We start from the raw sequence: 21,886 nt of genomic DNA, 5'->3' as shown, positions 1-21,886 counted from the left end.
TACTGCTGGAATATACAGATTAGAGTTAGCCAAGGGAAGGAATATAGAGGGCAGAATCCAGGCAAGTACAAAACACAGAGCTTCCAGTTGTCCTCTCCCCATGGAGTCATTACTTTCCTGCCATTTATATATACAATATTGATGGATTATTGCCAACCAGGGAAGCTTACCCAAGGTTAGTGCCCAGAGTCTCTATTGGGACTCTATTACACAAGCATGGCTAGCTGCCTTTGCAGCTGATCTCAGTCTCCAGCCCCTCGAGAGGTCACACTGATAACCACGTGACCCAAAGGCCCCACCCCAAATCACATTGTTACAATATGGCTGGCCCAAGTCATAACAAAACACTGCTATCAGGCATGACATTCCAACAGCCTGGAGATGACAGCCTAGTAGCCAAGAGCCAAGGCGAGGCCTCTCTTTGGGCAAGTTAAATGATTTTCTACACAAACATCTAACAGATTTAAAATTTTCACCGATGTGGCTGGCCCAGGAATCTTTGTAGGGCTTATATCCCACCTTTTGGCATGTGTATGTCTTACAGGGCGTATAGAATACCTGCCGTTTCTTGTTCACTGGGTCTAGTTAGCATGATGTCATCAATATAGTGTCCCAGTGTGATATTCTGCAGAATGTCTTGACAATGAAGAATTCTTTAGACCTGCACTGTCCAATATGGTAGCCATTAGCTACATGTAGCTATTCTGCTCTTGAAATGTGGCTAATTAACATGTGGTATGACCATAAAATGCACAGATTTAGAAAATTTGGTATGAAAAAACAATGTAAAATATCTTATTAATATTCTTGTGTTGATTACATATTTATTTAATTTTTTTGAGAGATAGAGAGCGACCATGCAAGCAGGGGAGAAGGGCTGAGGGAGAGAAAGAGAGAATCCCAGGCAAGCTCCAAGCTCAGTATGGAGCCTGACAAGGTTGATTCCACAACCTTGGGATCATGACCTGAGTCAAAATCAAGAGTTGGATGCTCAACCTACTGAGCCACCCAGATGCCGCTATATTGACTATATATTACATTGATTACATCATCAATATTTTTGATGATCTATTTTTTTTTTAATGTTTATTTATTTTGAGAGAGAGAGAGCAAGAGAGGGGGGAGAGAGAATACCAAGCAGGCTCCACACCATCAGTGCAGAGCCCGTCACGGGGCTCAAAATCATGAACTGTGAGATCATGACCTGAGTTAAAATCAAGAGTCAGACACTCAACTGACTGAGCCACCCAGGCGTCCCCATAATGATAATATTTTAGATACGTTGTGCTAAGTAAATACATATATTATTAATTTCATTTGTTGGTCTTTGACTTGTTTTCAGTGAGGTAACTAAAATTACACACGTGACTCATGTTCTATCTCTCTTGAGCAGCACTGCTTAGACTATTTTGATACTGAGTGTGATGGTTAGTTTTATGTGTCAACTTGACTGGCCACGAGATGCCCAAAGCAAGCATTGTTTCTGGGTGTGTCTGTGAGAGTGTTTCTGAATGAGATTAGTATTTGCATTGGTAGACTCAGCAAAGTAGATTGCCTGCTCCAGTGTGGGTGGGCATCATACGATTGCTGAGGGACTGAATAGAACAAAAGGTGGGGAAGGAGGAATTTAGCCCCTGTTTTCCTGCCTCACAGCTTGAGCTTGGTCATCCCATCGCATGGTCTCCTGCTCTCAGACTGGGGTTTGCACTATCAGCTCTCCTGGTTCTCAGCCCCTTGGACTTGGACTAAATTATATCCTCGGCGTTCCTGGGTGTCCAGCTTGCAGATGGCAGATTGTGGAACTTCTCAACCTCCTAAATCACAGGCGCCAATCATTTCTAAAAAATAAATCTCTTGGGGCACCTGGATGGCTCAGTCGGTTAAGCGTCTGACTCTGGCTCAGGTCATGATCTCACGGTTTGTGGGTTCGAGCCCCACGTCGGGCTCTGTGCTGACAGCTCAGAGCCTGGAGCCTGCTTCGGATTCTGTGTCTCCCTCTCTCTCTGCCCCTCCCCTGCTCGCGCTCTGCCTCTCAAAAATAAATAAATATCATAAATAAATAAATAAATAAATAAATAAATAAATAAATAAATCCCTGTCTTTCTCAGTTCTATTTTACTGGAGCACAGTGACCAGTGCACTGAGATCAATAGAATGAACAAGGACTGGACAAGACTGGCTTTGTGCTATTCTCCATCCCAGGTGAATGCAAATTGCTTTACAGCCTCCTTCTTAATGGAATTTGAAGACAATGTATTTGCTCAATCAATAGCCACATCCTAATTGTCGGAGGCTGTGTGAGTCTGGAATGGCAACTAACGTTAGGGCTACATCTTGGTTAAATTTACGGTAGTCCATCACCATCCACTATGATCCATCTGGGTTTTGCAGGGCCATACGCCCATGAATGAGACAGAAAGTAGAATGGGAACCACAATCGTTCTTTCATCTTTCTGGGAGGCTGTAATCTGTCATTCTACCCAGAATGCCATGTGGCTTGATTTATTGTCTTGGCCAGAGGTTAGGAATAGTTTCAGGAGCTTCCAGTTGGCCTTTTTTTCTCCTTAAAAAAAAAAAAAATTAATGACTCTAACTCGATAGGTCAGGGAGCCAATGTGAAGGTTCTGCCAAATTCTAGGAAAATCTGTATTGATTATGCCTCAGAAATGACTAAAGGCCTATTTGGAGAAAAGATTGAGAGAATAACTACTATATATATTTGTTGTGACATTTCAGGGTTTCTGAAGAAGATTTGGCCTCCTTTTTTTTAAATTTTTTTTCAATGTTTTATTTATTCTTGAGAGAAAGAGAGACAGAACATGAATGAAGGAGGGGCACAGCGCGAGAGGGAGACACAGAATCCGAAGCAGGCTCCAGGCTCTGAGCTGTCAGCACAGAGCCCGACATGGGGGCTTGAACCCACGAGCCATGAGATCATGACCTGAGCCGAAGTTGGACACTCAACCAACTGAGCCACCCAGGTGCCCCTAGCCTCCTTTTTTCTTGCTGAGCTCAGATCTTAGAACTGTCTCAGGTTTGGAAACTGAAGAAAGATCATGACTTTTCCATCATGGTAGTGACATCAGCCTTCTGATATCTAATCTTGATCTTTTGATTATATGAGCCTCATAATACCCTTGTTTGCTGCCTGTCTTAGTCCCTTCAGGCTGCGATAACAAAAATACCACAGACTGGGTGACTTGAATAGCAAACATTTATTTCTCACAGTTCTGGATACTGGAGAGTACAAAATCAGGGCACTGGCAGATTCTGTGTCTGCGGATAGCCTGGTTCATAGACGGTCATCTTCTCTCTTCGTCCTCAGAAGGCAGAGGGCACAAGAAAGCTCTCTGGGGTCTCTTTTATAAGGGCATTCGTCCTACTCATGAGGGCTCTCTGATGACCTAATAATCACCCCCCAAAGGCCCTACCTCGTAATAACATCAGGAGGTTAGGATTTCAACATATAAATTTTGGACACAAGCATTCAGTCCATAACACTGCCCATCTATTCATTCCAAGAACATAATCATCATTAGCCATTCCCACATATCCCTGTGGGTCAATGCACTCTTGGTACCTTTCCCACCTGTGTGGAAATTATATCTATCATGTCTCTGACAACTTAGGGCTGTCACATGGGCTCTGCTCTTCTGGAATCCTGTCATGACCATTGACACTAAGGAATCCAATTCTATAACAGCATCTCCTACTGTAAGACCTGGGCCACCATTCAGGTCCTCAATAATCCAGTAACAGTAGCCTTCTCATGAATTCAATCCTTGTTTTAGAGAGGGGGGTGACCTCTGGGACCTCTTAGGAAATATAGTCAGCCAGTGGTTCCTCTGGCATGACTTAATGCATTCTGACATCCCCACCTCTCTGACCTGAGATTCTCTCTCTGGAAAACCCAACCTGCTCCCTGTATATATAAGCCAGCCAAAAGACCACAGCCAAAGGCTCACCGATGCTTGCAGTAGGAAGCTATCTGATTATAGTGCACAGAAATAATTAAGTGCCCAGGGGATGTGGGCCAGGTGCCAACAGTGTCTACCGCATTAACACCATTCCTACTTTGGGGCTGAGGAAATAACCACCGAGCGGGTCTGAAGACTCACTGGGCCCATTGTCAGCTAGATTTGAGCCTGGACTCGATTAGCCTTCATTTTAGGCACAGGAGCATGTGATGTCTCCTGGTTCCAATCAGTCTTATCTCAGATCTGGGTATTCTTTTTTTTTTTTTTTTTTTTTTTTTTTTTTTTTCAACTTTTATTTATTTTTGGGACAGAGAGAGACAGAGCGTGAACAGGGGAGGGGCAGAGAGAGGGAGACACAGAATCGGAAACAGGCTCCAGGCTCTGAGCCATCAGCCCAGAGCCCGACGCGGGGCTCAAACTCACGGACCGCGAGATCGTGACCTGGCTGAAGTCGGACGCCTAACCGACTGCGCCACCCAGGCGCCCCAGATCTGGGTATTCTTTTTACCGTGGTGCATAGTTACCCTGGCATAGGACCTCAAGTCTCCCTAGGAGAATGATCGGGGGAATATTTTACCATAGAGATTTATGGTGGTATTGCACCGTCCGTCCTTAAGGGGACCTGGCCTCCCTTTCAAACACTGAGCCCTGGGCCTGTGAACTAACGTTCACTTGGGAACTTGAGAAGGAATGTGGTTTCCATCATGGCAGCTGACATTAGCCTTCTGCTCATGAGTTCTTGATTTCTTTTCAATTATATAAAGAAGCATGCTGTGCTCAGTTGTCTGCATCTTTCTCCCCTCTAGTAATACTATGATCTGTTAGCCATTTCTCCAGATCCCTGTGGGTCAAGGAACCTTGGTGGCTGGTTCAGCTTTGCTTTCCAACACAATAATTACACTCACTTTCCTTTGATATTTAAATGCAGTCACCTGGCCTCTTGACCTCTCACTGTCCACACTAGCCAAGAGAGGACGGTCACCATTGACTGTCTCAGAGTTGCTGGTGGCCTTAATAAAAGCAGTGTCCTCTGATGGGTTCTTAGGTCTTACATAGTGAATCAGTTCCAATGTCCATACTTCTATAATCCTTTTGACCTTTCCTTGATGCTGTGTCAAGGAAGTTCTGGTAATATCCTTTTCATTTCTCTAGGCCAAGTTCCATCCCAACAGTCAATTAGGACTAGCTTTAGGTATCGTATCCACAGCTCTGGATCTTGACTTGTGGATGAAGGGCCCTCAAGTGGGGGAAACTCCCCTTGCCCAGGCATATCTTTCACCTCTCCCCCAATCAAACAGCTTCAAATCTGCTCTCCCACAAGCCCCCTGGATTCTTCCCATATGTTGTGGCCAGGGCCCGCAAGTCCTATGGTACGTGTACTATTTTCTCCCAGAGCAGAGACTTTTTCTTGTCTAGGATACAGAGAGCTGACTTTGGTTACTTGCTTTGAAAGAGTCAAGAGCGGAGGGGTGAATCTTCAGTAGGACATGTGGCATCTTACAGGGCTTCTGCCTCAGCAGAGGTTGCAGTATAGTCTCCTCTGAGAGAAGGAGGTTTGAGGTGTTTCCAGGTTCAAGCTTCTCAGGCGAATCTACTCAAACATCATCATTTCACAGCTCAGATTCCACTCTTATCCTTCACACTCAGACTATAACTGGGAGGCCATCAAGATGATGCATTCTCTTTTTCTTTTTTTTCATATTTATTTTGAGAGAGAGAGAGAGAATGAGAATGAGTGGGGGAGGGGCAGAGAGAAAGGGAGACACAGAATCTGAAGCAGGTTCTAGGCTCTGAGCTGCCAGCACAGAGCCCGATGCAGGGCTCAAACCCACAGACCATGAGATCATGACCTGAGTCAAAGTCAGAGGCTTAACTGACTGAGCCACCCAGGTGCGCCTATGCATTCTGTTTTTCAACTCTGCTACTTTTTTATTTTATTTATTTAACTGAAAATTATTTATTTATTTTGAGAGAGAGAGAGAGAGAGAGAGAGGGAGAGAGAATCCCAAGCAAGCTCCTCGCTGTCAGCACACAGCCCGACGTGGGGCTTGATCTCACCAACCATGAGATCATAACCTGAGCCAAGATCAATCAGAAGTTGGATGCTTAGCCCACTGAGTCACCCAGGTGCCCCAACTCTGCCACTTTTACAGTTAGATCCTGGGCCTGCTCTTTGGCGAGGTCTGTCCTGCACCTGCTTCTTGGAAGCTGCCAAAGGAGCCCTGTGGCTTTTCACAGTGTGACTGGAATTGGCAGTTTTCAACCAGAAGGCAGACCTATCACTAAACTTCATTTCAATGAGAGGCAAAAGCCTGAGTAATTGTGATGGATGAGGTTCCCCTCTGCTTGCACGGGATTATTTGCATCTCCACTCACCACTACTCATAGTGTTTTTATTGCCATCATGCTGGTGAATAACTCCCAAATCTCAATCACCCAGTAAGGTTTAGCCTAGGTTCTCCAGGATGCAGAGCTGAGGGCAGAGGGCTCACAGCAGGACTATGTCAAGGAGCACATGCCCAGGGAGCAGGAGTGAAGAACAAGGGGAGTGAATCAGGGACAGAGGGGAGTCAATGTGAGATGGTGTTATTGAGTGGGCTGCTACCAAGTGGGAAGCACTGCTGGGTCTGTAGGGTTGTGCCCAAGAACCTGTATAAATGCACCCACCAACTCTCATCTCCCATTGACCGATGATTCACTCCACAGGGCTTAACTCTCTGGCACCTCAGGGCTGTGCATACAGCCCCCAGGCATTGCCAATATGGAAGCCCTGGGGCAGAGGAGAGAGGCACAGTAGGGGCAAGAAGGGAGGTACCGTCAGATTACCCCTGTGTGAAGTTGTCTAGAGCCCATGCAGAGCTGGAACCAGAGCCACACGAGACCAAGAGGGTCTGGAGTGACCCAAGAGAGGAGTGGGAAACAGTGGGCGAACATACGTGCTCCACCCCGACTCCACACCTGCAAGTTCAGAGTGTCCAGGAGTGAAGCCAAAGGAATGTGTTGATAAGGGTCACAAAGTTGCAGGGATTCTAGGGCCTCTGTAGGGCCTCAGGTTCAGACTGCCCATATCTTTAATGTGCTGCTGAGAGTGACGGCTGTAAAGAAACGAAACAAAGCTAGAAGGGATCTTGGCGAGGGCCCCACACAAGTCCCCACAGCCTGAGGATCCGAAAACTGAAGCCTCTCACGGTGTAATAATAGTAACAATCATTACCACCATGGTGATAATTTCAGCTAGCATTTTTGAGCATCCACTGGACATACCTTTTGAAAGACTGAATCTCCATAAGAGCTCTCATTTTGCAGATGAGGAAGTCTCACATAGGCTCTGATGTAATATCAGTCTTGGTGATTCTGATGACTAGTATGTAGAGACTGATGTTTAACTTAAAATTGTTTTGTTTCCCTGACCCTCAAAAGGAGACAAGTGAGCCTGAACCTTTATAATCAATCCTCTTGCGCCTGTCCTTTGATTGCCTGTCTACCCACAGTCATCAAATAAATTTGGATGACGTTTTCCCCAGATACTGTTATTTATAAGGATCTATTCCTATATGCTCGGTATCTACATAAAAAGATAGAGACAAGAGACTCAACGTTTGTTGAGTGCAGACTGTATGCCGGCTGTTGTCCTAGGGACTTTTCATTCCGTCAAGTAGTGTTGTGTTTAATCCTCACGACAGCCTGGGATGTTAGGTATTATTATTCGCCTCATTCTGCAAATGAAAAACTTGTCGTCAGAGAGATGAAATGAACTGCCAAAGATCTTTTAGTGAATAAAAAGGCAGAGCCAAGGATGGGAACGTGGTTCTGTCTGCGTCCGAAGCCTCCCTTTTCTTTACACCACGCTGCATCGAGATCTGGTCTGGTAAATTTAATGGGTCCTGTGATTTGGAAGTGATAACCAGATTTCACATGGGTGTGTTTTTTTGAGAATGGAAGTAACTGAGAGGTTTTCAGTTCCCGGTTTTCTGACTTAGACTACCTCTCTTTGTCCTGACTTAAAAGAGTTAGAAACAGGGACGCCTGGATGGCTCAGTCAGTAGAACATCCAACTCTTGATTTCGGCTCAGGTCATGATCTCATAGTTCACGGGATCAAGTCCCACATTGGGCAGTGCAGAGCCTGCTTGGGATTCTCTCTCTCCCTCTCTGTTCCTTCCCCACTTGCACTCTGTCTCTCAAAATAAATTAAAAAAAAAAGTTAGAAACAAGTGTGATACGTGGGTCTGAATGCGGAAATGCAGGACACCTCCAGGGAGTTTTTTTTTTTTCTCTTCTTTTCAAGTTTATTTATTCATTTTGAGAGAGACAGAGACATCGTGATTGGGGGAGGGGCAGAGAGAGAGGGAGGGAGAATCCCAAGCAGGCTCCACACTGTCAGTGCAGAGCCTGATGTGAGGCTTGAACTCACAACCATGAGATCATGACCTGAGCTGAAACCAGGAGTGGGAGGCTTCACCGAACAAGCCACCCAAGTGCCCTGAGAACTTTTGTTTTCAGGTCAAGCAAAGCCACAAAAACCCCATGAGGCCGGGGATAGACTCCACCTGAAGTGGGGTTTGTCAAACTGAGATGCTCAAGGATGAATTTTCTATCCAGAAGTCTATCCAAGCCTATAGTTGTATTTTGGTACAAACGTATGTAAGACTTCTTTTGGTAACAGCTGAATGTCCAGAGAAGCTGAACCTTGCCCTCTCTGCATCAGGCAACAGCCAGCTATGCAGATAGTCGGATATGACGATAGCCCCTCAGACTTGTGTAATCCCACTTCGCACAGACTGCTGGAACCACATCAGCTAATTATACCACCAGGAAGCTGGAAAGACCAGAGCTGCACCATAATCCCAAGGCAAGGTAAGAAGAGGGAAAATGAGGCCCATGTTCTAGAAAGAGGAAGGTCTTGTTTGGGGGGTGGGGGTGGGGTCTGTGCATAAAGGGATCAAAAGGCACTTTTTGTCTAGTCTTTCCTCACTGTCCATGGCAGAGCAAGGTGAGCCCATCTCTTTACGGTGACAACCTTTGGATGGGGCAGGGGAGACGGAATCCAGATTACAGTGGTCACCACTCCTTAAACATCTTCTAAGTGTCCATGACATGTCTGTTCTTAAAAGATGGCACCTCATACCAGAAAGAATGTAAGTTTGGGGGCGCCTGAGTGGCTCAGTCGGTTAAGCGGTCTGACTTCGGTTTGGGTCATGATCTCGAGGTCCAGAAAGAATGCAGGTTTGAGAACATTAGTGCTCTGGAGACCTATCCCAACCCAGTATTTGTCCTTGGGTAAATTATTTACCCTTGATGGGTGGCATCTGTAAAGTGACAATATCACCTGTCTCAGAGGGCAGTTGTACCTCTATGTTTTTTTTTTCAATTTGTAAATTTTATTTAAATCCAAGTTAGTTAACATCATGTAATAATGATTTCAGGAGTAGAATCTAGTGATTCATCGCCTACATAGAACACCCAGTGTTCATCCCAACAAGCGCCCTCCTCAATCCCATCGTCCATTTAGCCCGTCCCCCCTACCAATACCCCTACCCTACCCCCCTCCAGCAGCCCTCAGTTTGTACACTTAAAAATAATATATTCGAAGCGTCTAGAACAGAGTTAGGCCTGCAGAAAGCATTCAATAGATAGTAACTGCTATTGCCATTATTGCTGCGATTGTTTCTTAGCTTTGGTTATTTATATTGACGGTCTCGCCCCTGTTCTAGGCCCTGGGGCAGATGCATGGAAGATTAGACTCTGTTGCTGGCCTTGAGAAGTGCTCTGTAACAGAGGAGACAGAGACCTGAAGACCCTGTGTTCATAGGGCCTGAGGGAGAGGGGAGTAAGTGTGACCAGGCCACCATTTGCACTAATAATAATCCTCGAGTGTCGCGTGCCCTCCTGGCTCTTCTCTCCATCTCCTGCCTTTTCTTCAGGACTCAGCTCCAGAAGACTTCCTACAGGAAGCCCTCCCTGACTAATCTCGCCCTTGCAGACTTAACTGGTTCTAAATTGTCATACTTGTAGCAGCACATCTACTTATTATTGATACCTATTATGAGCAAAGCACCCTTTATGTGTTATCTCAGAGCCTTTTTAACACCTTTGGGGGGGCAGGTGTCGCTATTCTGATTTTACAGATGGAGCCGTTGGGGCTCAGGAAAGCCTTGCCGGGCCTCTATCGATAATCAGTCACAGAGGCAGAATTCTAACTCAGATCTGGGTGACTCCAAAGCAGGAGTTGGCTAGCCAGGAATCCTGGGGCAGATCCAGTCCATCCTTTGCCTATTTTTGTAAATAAAGTTTCATTGGAACACAGCCACGCTCATGATGTACATACTCTCCATGGCTGTTTTCGCAGCACAGAGCGAAGTGGAGCAGAGTCACAGAAGAGTCCATCTGGCCCTCAAAGCCTAAAATGTTTGCTCTCGGGCCCTTTACGGTAAAAGTTTGCCAGCCCCCGCTCAGAGGCCTATGTTTCTGCCACGGTGTCTCCCTTGTCCCTCTACCATTGCTGTTACAGCACCTACGGTTGCCAACACTTGCTCCCAGAGGTAGCAGGACACAGCATGAGAAGGGCCTCAGCACCCGCAGGGATGATTCAGCAAACAAAGGGTAGGATAGAATTTTCCTGGGATTCCAGTGAAGGGTGGGGCTGTGGTGACATTTAGATGAAGCCGTGTTTTGATGGGCTCACAGCAAAGCAGGGCCATGTGTTGAACGGTGTATGTTGGACCCAGAGTCTCGTTCCTTTGGAAAAAATAAATTTAGGATGCCCGGGTGGCTCAGTTGTTAAACATCTGACTTCAGCTCAGGTCATGATCACACGGTTCGCGAGCTCAAGCTTCACATGCAAGAGTCTTGCGTGGGGTGAGCATGAGCCCCGCTTCGGGTAAAACACGAGCCCTGGATGAGCCCTGCTTCTCTCTCTCTGTCCCTTGCGGGATTCTCTAGAGCTCTCTTTCTCTCTCACTAGCGCCATCTCTCTCCCAACAAAACATTTAATAGAGTAGGAGGGTCTATCTAGTTCTATATCAGAAGGAAGGATGGATATTAGGGGCAACTAACAGTTTCTGCTTCTGTGGCAGAGCTCAGATTTAAAATACATCTGAAAAAATATTTAAACATTTAGAAAAAAATCTTTATTTATTTTTGAAAGAGAGAGAGAGTGAGTGCAAGCAGGGGAGGAAGAAAGACACAGAATCTAAGCAGTCTCCAGGCTCCAACCTGTCAGCACAGAGCCTGATGCGGGGCTTGAACTCACAAACTGCAAGATCATGACCTGAGCTGAAGTCCGGACGCTTAGCCAACAGAGCCAAGCAAGCGTCCCCGTGAATTTTTTTTAAATTAAAATAAAATGCATCTGTCTGATTCCAAATGTAGAGAACAAGATGGAGTGACTCGTGTCAAGCAGTGAGACAAGCAGTTAAGGGCAGTACAGCTACAGGGTTGCAGAAACCAGCATCAGCTGATACCCCTGAGGTCTGCAGGGGCCCAAGCCTGATTAAATCCCTTTAAAAAGGGAGGATTTTTGCAGCAAACCGTCAGACGCTTCAGCCATGACCCCTCTATGTCTTACCACTTAAAAAGAAAGCAGCGGCTGCCCAAGGATCTCCGAACAGAACCGAGATCCTTCCTTGCTGGAGCGTGATGGGCGGTAAGAGCCGGGAGCTGACCCAGACCGGCCAGAGGCTTATCTCCATTGCGCGCCCACAGACTGACTTCAAGTTTGGTCTGTTAGCCCCTCCGTTATCTTGTTTGTCGAGTGACTTGTCTTATGTTCTGCTTTTCGTGCTGTATAAGAAGCCGAGTTAATTACATGGTGCGATGTCACTGAGTTTGGAATCCTGAACCTGCTTGACAATTACATTACCTTGCTTTAGGACTGCATAAAGCTGTCCCTGTGGAAAGACACAACTTGTTTGTGCAACTTTAGAGCGTGCTCTTGATATCATTCATTTAATTCCACCTGTAGACATAGAAAAAAAATTTAATGTTTATTTTTGAGAGAGAGAGAGAGAGCACAAGTGGGGGAAGGGCAGAGAAGGGGGGGGGCGGAACATAGGATTCAAAGCGGGCCCTCCACTGACAGCAGAGAGCCTGATGAGGGGCTCGAACTCACAAACTATGAGATCATGACCCGAGCCAAAGTTGGATGCTCAACTGACTGAGCCACCCAGGTGTCCCGACCTAGAAATGTTTTTTTTCCCCCAATGTTTTCTTCATTTATTTTTGAGAGAAAGCGACAGAGAGAGAGAGAGAGAGAGAGAGAGTGTGTGTGTGTGTGTGTGTGTGTGTGAGCGGGGGAAGGGCAGAGAGAGAGCAAGACACAGAATCCGAAGCAAGTTCCAGGCTCCAAGCTGTCAGCACAGAGCCTTATGAGGGGCTTGAGATCATGACCTGAGATCATGACCAGAGCTGAAGTCAGATGACCAACCAACTGAGCCACCCAGGCATCCCTAGAAATGTTTTTATTACTGTCATTGCTTTAAGGCATATACGCATCTAAAGTCACACATATGACTGCTCCTCCATATAAAAAGTCATCCACTGGGGCGCCTGGGTGGCGCAGTTGGTTAAGCGTCCGACTTCAGCCAGGTCACGATCTCGCGGTCCGGGAGTTCGAGACCCGCGTCAGGCTCTGGGCTGATGGCTCAGAGCCTGGAGCCTGCTTCCAATTCTGTGTCTCCCTCTCTCTCTGCCCCTCCCCTGTTCATGCTCTGTCTCTCTCTGTCCCAAAAATAAATAAACGTTGAAAAAATAAAATAAAATAAAAAATAAAATAAAAAGTCATCCACTTAGACCTGGGGCCTCTTGTCAGGTTTTCTATTTGCACGTTCTTCCTGCTTGTTCCTCAGTTTCGTCGCCAGCTAACAATCAGGCGTATGGGGAGATTTGGAAGAAAAGGCTTAAATAGGAAGACTTCACACTTCTTTTACGGTTTATAGTCCGTGTTCAGAAGTCAGGAAGTACAGATATCTTTGTATTTCTGGTGGCCTGGAAACCACAGGACTGAGCAAAGCCCTCTCCTCTCACCGCATCTCACACTTGATTCTGCAACATGAGAAGCCCAAGTTAACTGACTTCTGAGGGTCCTTCAATCCTTTGGGTTTCCTTTGATCTCAAGTCTGGGAGCGGGCTCCAGCCACCTTCATCACCCCTCCAAAGCTTCCTTCTATCTGTGGAAATACCACAGTACGTGGGCTGAGGCTGTTACGTGCGTGTGTGTGTGTGTGTGTGTGTGTGGTAAAATACACATAACATAAAATTTACCATTTTAACCATTTTTAAATTAAAAAAAATTTTTTTAACGTTTTATTTATTTTTGAGACAGAGAGAGACAGAGCATGAACGGGGGAGGGGCAGAGAGAGAGGGAGACACAGAATCGGAAGCAGGCCCCAGGCTCCGGGCCATCCGCCCAGAGCCTGACGCGGGGCTCGAACCCACGGACCGCGAGATCGTGACCCGAGCCGAAGTCGGACGCTCAACCGACTGAGCCACCCAGGCGCCCCAACCATTTTTCAGTGTATAATCCAGTGGCATTTAGTACGTTCATGCTGTTATGCAACCATTATCACCATCCAGCTCTAGAACGTTTTCATCTTCCCAAACTGAAACTCCGTCCCCGTTAAACGCTGACTCCCCGTTCCTCCTCCCCCTCCCCCTTGGCTACTCCACTTTCTGTCTTTCTGAATTTGACTGTTGTAGGTATCTCATATCAATGGAATTGCATACTGTTTGTCCTTTTGTGACTGGCTTATTTCACTTGGTGATTCATTCCTGTTGTAGCATGTCAGAATTGTATTCTTTTTTAAAGGCCGAATAATATTCCATTGTATGTAGACATCACTTTTTGTTCATCCTTGGGTTGTTCCGACTTTTTGGCTACTGGGAATAATACTGCTATGAACATTGATAGATAACATCGGTTAAGTCTTTACTTTTGATATTTTGGGGATATATACTTAGGAGTGCAGTTGCTGAATCAGCTACTGGGAATAATACTGCTATGAACATTGATAGATAACATCGGTTAGGTCCTTACTTTTGATATTTTGGGGATATATACTTAGGAGTGCAGTTGCTGAATCATGCGGTAATTCTATGTCCAATTTTTAAGGAAATGCCAAACTATTTTCCATAATGCCTCCACCAATTTGCATTCCCACCAGCCATGCACAAAGGTTCCAGTTTCTCATCAACATTTGTTCGTTTCTGATTTTGGTTTTATTTTTAAAAAACACAATAACCATCTTAATGGCTGTGAGAAGTGGTTTCTCACTGTGGCTTTCATTTGCCTTTTCCTCATAGCTAGTGATGTTGAACATCTTATTTATTTATTTATTTTTAATTTTTTTTAATGTTTATTTTTGAGAGAGAGAGATACAGAGCATGAGTGGGGGAGGGGCAGAGACAGAGAAGGAGACACAGAATCTGAAGCAGACTCCAGGCTCTGAGTGGTCAGCCCAGAGCCCGACGTGGGGCTTGAACTCTGGAACGGTGAGATCATGACCTGAGCCGAAGTCAGACGCTTAACGGACTGAGCCACCCCAGTGCCCCTGAGCATCTTTTTTTTTTTTTTAAGACTATTTTTTAAAGTAATTTCTACACCCAATGTGGGACTCAAACTTACAACCCAAGATCAAAAGTCACATGCCCTGCCAACTGAGCTGAGCGAGCCAGGTGCCCTGAGCACCTTTTCGTGTGCTAAATGCCCATTTGTGTATCTTTGGAGAAATATCTATTCAAGGCCTTTGTCACTCTTCACTTGATCTTAGCTAAAAGGCTGAGAAGCAACGGGCCTTTGTTACCCTTAAGAGCCCATTCTGTCCTTTCTCCAGGTCTGCTATATCAGTCAGTGTAGGCCAGGTTATGCTGCAGTAACACACAACTCTAATAACCAGGGGCCGAAACAACAAAGCTTATCCTTCACTCATCTTACATTTCCCACACAGGTCCACAGGGGGCCTCTGCTTATTGTGGTACTCAGGGACATGAGTTGGCATTGACTTCATCACCGGGCATTATTCCACTGTTCTGACATCAGTGCAAAGGGGGGCATGTTGAAGAATGTGCCAGGTCTCAGAGCTGCTCACCTTACATTTATCAAAGCAAGTCATGTGGCTATGCCTAACTTCCAAGGAAACTTCAAAGGTACGTGTTAATTTTTTTTTAATGTTTATTTACTTTTGAGAGAGAGAGAGCGAGAGAGAGGAGGGAGGGGCAGAGAGAGAGGGAGACACAGAATCCCAAGCAGGCCGCAGGCTCCGAGCCGTCAGCACAGAGCCCGACACAGGGCTTGAATCCATGACCTGCGAGATCATGACCTGAGCTGAAGTCGGACGCTTAAAGGACCAAGAAGGATCCTTTAGAATTGTGCTAGAGATCAAGGAAGATTTGACTTGACCTAGCTGATGCACGCTCTGAATTCCACTCTATTTTCTCACACTATGTGTGTTTCCCTGTGGGTCAAAATCTCACTGGGAAGTAAACAAACAGTTAGGGATAGTTTGTAAATAGATGAATTTTGAGTCTGTAGTTAAGTTGTATTTGTATTTGAAACTGAATTGAATTTGAGTTCTGAGGTTTTAGTTAATTCCCTTATAAAACAGAGGTTTTATGCCGACAGCTCAGAGCCTGGAGCCTGCTTCAGATTCTGTGTCTCCTCTCTCTGCCCCTCCTCTAGTCATGCTTTGTCTCATTCCGTCTCTCAAAAATAAATAAATGTAAAAAAAAAAAAAAAAAAAAGCAGCCTCCAGGTTGGGGCTCTGAATTTCGGTGCACACAGTTCAGTACTAGACTAGTCCTCTAGATGGCAGCAAAACCCTCAATATAAACATTCCCTCTGGTCTCTGAATTTTCTAGCACCAAGGATGGAACCCAGACCCAGAGCTTCTTCCCACTATTCAACTGGTTCACCTCAGCATGAGCTAACATGCTAAGGTGCTTACAGCTATGATTGTTGGTTCCATATTTTGAATACTAGATTGATTTCAGTAAGGGTTCAGGTAGTACAGATTGGAAAATCTGAAATATGGATTTTCCCCACAAAAAGCTAGAACACTGATGATACTTTGAAAAAAATTTTAATTAATTAATTAGTTAATCTATTTATTTATTTATTGGTTAGTTTACATCCAAGTTAGTTAGCATATTGTGCAATGATTTCAGGAGTAGATTCCAGTGATTTATCCCCTATGTATCAACCCCTCCAGTAACCCTCAGTTTGTTCTCTGTAGTTAGGAGTCTCTTATGTTTTGTCTCCCTCCCTGTTTTTATATTATTTTTGCTTCTCTTCCCTTCCCTTATGTTCACCTGTTTTGTATCTTAAATTCCTCATATGAGTAAAGTCATATGGTATTTGTCTTTCTCTGACTGACAAATTTCGCTTAGCATAATACCCTCTGGTTCCATCCACGTGGTTGCAAATGGCAAGATTTCGTTCTTTTTGATTGCCAAGTAATACTCCATTGTATATATATACCACATCTTCATTATCCATTCATCCATCGATGGACATTTGGGCTCTTAACACTGATGATACTTCTAACATTGCTGTAGTCTCAGTCCCTGGAACAGAGCTGTTTGAACAAATGCACGAGTGGATTACCATAAGAAATGCACCATATTAGGCACCACCTGAGTTGGAAAAAGGCCATATATGTGGAAACCCCAGTGTACCAGCTAAGGTTCTTGACTGCAAGCAACAGAAATCCACTCTGGCTGTCTGAAGCGGAAAAGGAATTTGGGGGACAACATGGGTGTAGATTACAGAATCATGAGGAAGCCTTCAAACTTTGGACTGTTCCCTTACTCTGCGTCATGTGTTCTAGACTTGTGGGTGGATAGATCCTTTGACAGAGTCCAAGTCATGTGCCAGGGCCCCGGCTGCCAAAGGGTGAAGAGGAGGGGGATCTCCATGATGCAGCTTCCCTGTGGGAAAGGTAGTGCCTACGTCTACCACACCGCACATGGACCACCCGAGTCCCCCGGCCTGCTAGGTGGGCTGCACTAGAGCATGTCAGGGGTCTTCTCCAGCCCCTCTCCACCACCATATTTTTATTACCACTTACTTCTTCTTGACTTCTTGGGATAGTTGTAAAGACTGCAGACATTTTTGTCTTGACTTTGTTTTAATGGTTATTTTTGACAGAGAGAGAGAGAGAGAGAGAGACAGAGAGAAAGAGCACAAGCAGAGGAGGGGCAGAAAGAAAGAGAGTCCCAAGCAGGCTCCACACTGCCAGTACAGAGCCCAACGTGGGGCTCAAACTCACAAACCTTGAGATCATGACCTGAACCGAAACCAAGAGTCAGACGCTTAACTGAGTGAGGCACCCAGGCGTCCCTTGACTTTTTTTTAATGCAGACAAGGATATATGTTATATATATCATATATATATATATATATAGAGAGAGAGAGAGAGAGAGAGAGATCTATCTATCATATATCTAGATATTTATCTATATCTATGAAAGATAGATCTATCATAGATATCATCTATATATATATATATAATCTGTATATATATGATAGATCTATCTATCATAGATATAGATAGATAGATATCTAGATATACATAGATATCTAGATATCTATACATAGAGAGATATCATCTATCTATATCTATGATGTATCTATCATAGATATATCTATCATATATATAATATATCTATCATAGATATAGATAGATGATATCTCTCTCTCTCTCTCTCTCTCTCTCTCTCTCTATATATATATATATATATATATATAAGTTTTAATTTTAATTCCAGTTAGTTAACATACGGTGTTATATTAGTTTCAGGTGTACAACATAATAATTCAGCAATTCCATATATCACCCAGTGCTCATTGTGACAAGTGCACTCCCTAATCCCCATCACCTATTTCACCTACCGCCCCCCCCCGCGCCCCTCCCCTCTAGTAACCAACAGTTTGTTCTCTACAATTAAAAGTCTGTAAAGAAGAGTCTGTTCTCTATAAATAAGTCTGTAAATTGTGTACACTCACACACACACAAATACACACACACAACGGAATATTACTCAGCCATCAAAAAGAATGAAATCTTGCCATTTACAACGATGTGGATGGAATTAGAGTGTATTCTGCTAAGTGAAGTAAGTCAGTCAGAGAAAGACAAATACCCTATGATTTCACTCATATGTGGAATTTAAGGGAGAAAACAGATGCACATATGAGAAGGAAAAAAATGAGAGAGAGAGAGGGAAGCAAACCATAAGAGACTCTTAACAATAGAGAACAGACTGAGGGTCGATGGAAGGAGGTGGGTGGGGGATGGGCTAAATGGGTGATCACCTTAATGGGTGATTAAGGAGAACATTTGTTATGATGGGCACCGGGTGTTATATGTAAGTGATGAATCACTAAATTAAAAAACAAAAGAGTCAGGGGTGCCTGGGTGGCTCAGTCAGCTAAGTGGCCAACTTTGGCTCAGGTCATGATCTCACAGTTTGTGAGTTTGAGCCCTTTGCTAATTTGGTTTTTTCTTAAGTTCCACAGATGAGTGAAATTATATGGTATTTGTTTTTCTCTGACTGACTGGCTTAGGATTGTATTCTCTAGCTCCTTCCATCCATTTCATTGCAAATGGCAAGATTTCATTCTTTTTTGGAGGGTGGATAATTTCCATTGTATATATATATATATATATATATATATATATATATATACACATACATACCACATTTTCTTTATCCATTCATCTGTGGATGGACATTTGGACTGCTTAAATATCTTGGGCTTCTGCACAGTGAAGGAAACCATCAACAAAATTAAAAGGCAACCTATGGAATGGGAGAAGATATTGGCAAATGACATATTTGATAAAGGGTTAGTATCCAAAATATATGAAGAACTGACAAGACTCAACACCCAAAAAACAAATAACCCAGTTGAAAAATGAGCAGAAGACAAGAATGGACATTTCTCCAAAGAAGACATCCAGATGGCCAACAGACACATGAAAATATGTTCATCATCACTTACCGTCAGGGAAATGCAAATGAAAACTACAATGAGTTATCACCTCACACCTGTCAGAATGGTTAAAATCAACAACACAAGAAGCAAGTGTTGGCAAGAACGTGAAGAAAAAGGAACCCTCGTGCACTGTCGGTGGGAATGCAAACTGGTGCAGCCACTGTGGAAAACAGTATGGAGATTCCTCAAAAAGTTAGAAATAGAACCACCCTACCATCCATTCAGCAATCGCATTACTAGGTATTTATCCAATGAATACAAGAATACTAATTCAAAGGGATACATGCACCTCTGTGTTTACAGCACCATTATTTACAATAGCCAAGACATAGAAGAAACCCAAGTATCCATGGATTGTCTTGATTTTTGATGGGAATATTTCTAATATTTCACCATGGGGTGTTGTGTTTACTGAAAGCTTCTGGTAGCAAGATCTTTTATCTGGTTTAGGAATCTTCCTTGTATTCCCAGCTTACTAAGCATTTTTGAAAACAGAAATCACTCTTGAATTTTACCAAATAGTTTATGGACCCAGAGTTTTCCTCCCTTTGAGGAGGAAAGCTGATAAATGCAAATAAAAAGGGCCAACCAGATGTTTGAGGTCAGATACTCCCTTTGCATGCTTTTGGCTTTTGCAACCTTGCTTGCATCAGCCAGCCGCCGGGAACCAGAAGCTTGACTATACTAGTCTTGCCCAACCTGGAAGCACATATGTATAAAAGATGGGGAGAACCTGAGCCGGATGCTTAGCCTTTGCAGGTGACTCCGCTGGGCCCGCACCACTGAGAAATAAACTTTTCTGATTCCCCAAGTGCTTGTCGATTGTCACTTCCTGGGGGCCGAGCGTTTGCTGTAACACTTTAATGTATTGCTACAGAGAATAACAATAACAAATTTTTTTTCTTTTCTCTTTCTCTTCTCTTCTCTTCTCTTCTCTTCTCTTCTCTTCTCTTCTCTTGTCTTCTCTTCTCTTCTCTTCTCCTCTCCTCTCCTCTCCTCTCCTCTCCTCTCCTCTCCTCTCCTCTTCTTTTCTTTGTGGAGATAGAACTTTATTGAATACACTGCAAGGGAGTGATGGGCAGGAAAGGAGGGGCTGTCTGCCAACACTAACAAATTCTCTAATGTTGAACCAGTCTTGCACACGTGAGATTAATTTTGTTCAACGCTTCATTCATTTTGCGAATATTTATTGAGTGCTTGCTATGTAAACAGAGTGTTTCCACCATTGGGGATGAACAGAATGAACAGAACAGCAATGAATGAAACAGAAACAAAGTGTCTTCCTGCAGGGAGCATACATTCTAGCTGGAGGAAGACAGACAATTTTTTTTTGAAATATAAAACATAAAGTATGTCAGAGAGCGATAAATGCTGTAAACCAATGTTGTTCAATAACTCTCGTGTTGAAATTTATTTCAAGGGAGTTTATAATTTTGGCGTTTATTTCCTCTTTCTTCCCTGACTTGAGTGATTTATAACATCATGTTGTGGTTGATTTATAATTTTATTGCATTGGGTCAGTGTGAGTGTTGATTTTTGGAATTTTTCAAGGTTTTTCTTTGCGGCCTAACATTTACGAATGGAACATTTCCCAAAGTAGAAATCATACAGATATTTCTATTTAATATAGCACTGTAAATTCATCCCTTAAATATAGCAAAGAAATAGGTAGAAAAAAGAACAAAAATTAAACATAAAATCAGACTCAAAGACATTGAACATATCTCCGTGGACTAGAAATAGGGAAGAAATCCAAAGTGGGGTGCTGGCCTGAAGCCATTGGACTGCTGGACCCTGAATCTGGAGCAAGGCAGAGAAGGCTGGGAGTTTAATTCTGTGGGTAACAGGATCTAAAACTTCCTCACGAGAGACGGGGCTGTAGAGGGTGGGATTCCTGGTTCCTGAAAGAATGATAAGAAAAGCTGTTGTCCATCCCTGCCTAGGATTACAGTTTATGTGCAGGGACCTGTGCAGGGAGACGAGAGGACACAGTCACCCATCTAAGTGAGCCTCTGGTTTAGTGACAGAATCTGCAATATCTTCAATATGCCCAAGGACAGGGACCCTGAACCACCCCATCTAATTCCTGTCTAGACTGAGGATGGGTGGGTGGTGTTTTCCAGAGGGTGAGTGGACTCTAACACTGATGGACGGTGGGGGAAGGGGGGAAACAAGGTTCTCCAGTTGAAAATAAGACTGCAATAGAAACTCCAAACTCAATAATCAAAAGGTAAGCACCCTTGAGGTAGGGTGACGGTACCTCCTGCTTTCCCAGAGTTAATCCTCAGGGATTAATGAGTCATATTAATGGCATTATATTTATGTCACTGTCTTTTGCTTCCAGTATTCTGGTTTGGGTGACCAGTGATCATCCTAACAGAGGGGAAATTAAAATTTCCTGGGCGCCTGGATGGCTCAGTTGGTTAAGTGTCTGACTTTGGCTCAGGTCATGATCTTACAGTTTGTGAGTTCCAGCCCCACATCGGGCTCTGTGCTGACAGCTCAGAGCCTGGAGCCTGCTTCGGATTCTGTGTCTCCCTCTCTCTCTGCTCTTCCCCTGCTCATGCTCTGCCTCTCTCTCCTTCAAATATAAATAAGCATTAAAAAAAATAAAAAAAAATAATAGAACAGTCTGGAGAAAGGATTGAAAATGGATCTGTTTTGGACGTGGTGAAATACAGTTGAAATTTCCCACACCTCTTTCAGAAATTACCTGAGTAAGGAAGAGTATGAGACATAAACATAAACACCATCTTTCATGAAGCTTGGAGGCAGTGAAATCCCCGACCATAAAACAGGTGGCTCGGTTGGTTAGGTGTCCAGCTCTTGATTTCGGCTCAGGTCACATTCTCATCGTCATGAGATGGAGCCCCCTGTCGGGCTCCGCCCTGGAACATGGAACCTGCTTAAGATTCTC

General features: G+C 44.2%; 1 long non-coding RNA gene and 1 other non-coding gene across 2 annotated transcripts; both read right to left on the bottom strand.

The window, feature by feature from the left end:
- Positions 1-5,421: 5,421 nt before the first annotated feature.
- LOC109494209 lies at positions 5,422-21,826 on the bottom strand. The gene is made up of 3 exons (XR_002148877.3): positions 21,683-21,826; positions 11,544-11,933; positions 5,422-5,665 (listed from the first exon to the last, which is right to left on the bottom strand). It is a non-coding gene; the product is annotated as an uncharacterized LOC109494209 (long non-coding RNA).
- On the bottom strand, positions 13,388-13,472 carry TRNAR-UCG. The gene has a single exon. It is a non-coding gene; the product is annotated as a tRNA-Arg (tRNA).
- Positions 21,827-21,886: the final 60 nt, after the last annotated feature.

The sequence above is a fragment of the Felis catus genome, chromosome E1 (assembly GCF_018350175.1).
Source record: "Felis catus isolate Fca126 chromosome E1, F.catus_Fca126_mat1.0, whole genome shotgun sequence".
Classification (NCBI taxonomy): domain Eukaryota; kingdom Metazoa; phylum Chordata; class Mammalia; order Carnivora; family Felidae; genus Felis; species Felis catus.
Note: the sequence above shows the minus strand (reverse complement) of the source record. Positions and strands in the feature narration are given on the sequence as shown.